Raw genomic sequence first — 2,086 nt, forward strand, 5'->3', positions numbered from 1 at the left:
GCCATTCTGAAGGAGGCACAGAGAACAACAATCGTCTCGGTAGACGGTGTTTTGGCATGCATAGCACATGACCGAGCCATCGCAGTCGATGATGCTGGATGTTTTCCCGGACTGAGGTGCCTGCAGCACAACCAAATACCCGTTTTCTAATCGACTCGTCACTGACACGCTGACGCTATCCAAAACCAGCCACGCTTCTGAGGCATCGGTTGTCGAAAACCTGAAGGCGCCTCACATCATCTGTTGCAATATCGAATGCAGACGTCTAACCTATCATGGAAACACGATGCAGGGCCAAAGGGCGCTGGAATCGCTTACCGGTCAAGCAACCCTAAAAGTGTTATTTCAAGTAAAAAACAGAGATGCCATGTCAAGTGAATCATGATGGTCAAGTTAACGTCTTTTTATTTTTGTACAATGCGAAATGACATACAACGGGTTTGTCGGGGAAAAACTACTAGCCAATACCTTCTTCGAAGATTCCGAATCACAGAACGAACCAGCTAAGTCTTATCATCACTATCGTCACCAAGGACAGCAAAAAGTGCTGACACGAACGCTTTACTGCGTACAACCATAACGTTTATATAATTACATTATCACCACTATGAAGGGGAAAAATGAACGGAGGAGCCCATAACTCCCAATCCTCGAAGACTGTAAATTCATTGCACATTTAAAGTACGAAAGCCACCGACATCAATTAGCCGCCATGACCTGCAACGATTCAAGTCAACCGCAGGAACACCATCCTGGAAGGCGAGCGAAACAGCACAACTCTTCGTGATCCGTTTCAAATCTTTAGAGTAGATCATAGGTGAACCACCCTCTAGCTGTCAGCATTCTGAAGGAGGCATGGAGGATAACATTACTCTCGAAAGACAGTTCGACTCACGGCCGAGCCACAGCAAATAATGGTGCTGGATGTATAGTGCGACTGAAGTACCACTGCACAAGCAAATACCCCTATTCTAATGAGCTCGTTACAAATTTGTTGACCTCATCTAACATCAGCAATGCTTGAGGCATCCGTGGACAAAAACCTGAAGACGCCTCACATCATATGTCCGCAGAGGCCATGTCTCGCAACCATACAGCACAGCCCTCACTGTAACTTGGTGCGCGCCACTCTTGAGACCCAGTGAAGAGCCTCAGTCACGAAGAGATTGGACCTTATCGTTGTGTGACGGTTTGAGTACCCCTGAAACCTAATGAGCTCTACTGGGTGGTGTCCATGCAACACTCACAGAATCTCTCATACCACTTTGGTAAATGGATAGAGGTTAAACCAACAGTTTCCTGTCCCTCCATGTTGGAGCAAGTGTGGTGACTTGTTAAACAAAAATTGTAATGCACTTACATTTTCCTCCAACCAACGCTGCCTTGCAGTCAGGCTTTTGAGTCAAAGGCTTCAGTTCGGGACTTAAATCGTCCTCCCGCTTAGGTGTGGACGCCCTGGAAGTATTCCAGCCAGATGGCTCAGTGGTTAGAGCACGACTTTACCGGCCGGAAGGTTGGTGGTTCGCACCCGACTTCTTTCTAAGCTGGAGCAGCCTGGCAGCATCTCAGCCATCGGGTGTCATGGCGGCTAGGCAGCGGAAGCGTGTTACAGCTGAACGATGATTCTACTATTTATTATCCCAGCCCACGCACAACCATCACAATACAACAGCAGGGCAGGTAACCTAAAACATGCTACTGCTGACGCATGCCTTCTTACACTTTCAGGTTTTCCCTTTTCCACCCTACCCCAGCAAAGTTTGAGTACTCTTTCCGCAGGTCCCAGCACTAGGACTGATCGCATTGTTCACCGTGCATCACACTCAGCTGCAGCTTCTGTACGTTGTCAGACTTCAATGACAACCCACCAAATACTCCGAAATATGCTTTCAAAACCTGGGAGTTAGCCTACTGAGCTGCCTTCAGTGTTCGCACACTGAAGCAAGCAGGATAACAGATGGCTCTTGCTGGTGAGCTGGATTCCCTCTGCACTGATGTATGCTGTCCGTCAGTGACAAGGATACAGAATGCAAGTACTGTGTTCGAACTGACTGTCCCCTCGCTCTCTTTCACGTTCCGGATGCGC

This window comes from Opisthorchis viverrini (genome assembly GCF_000715545.1).
Source record: "Opisthorchis viverrini unplaced genomic scaffold scaffold56, whole genome shotgun sequence".
NCBI lineage: Eukaryota > Metazoa > Platyhelminthes > Trematoda > Opisthorchiida > Opisthorchiidae > Opisthorchis > Opisthorchis viverrini.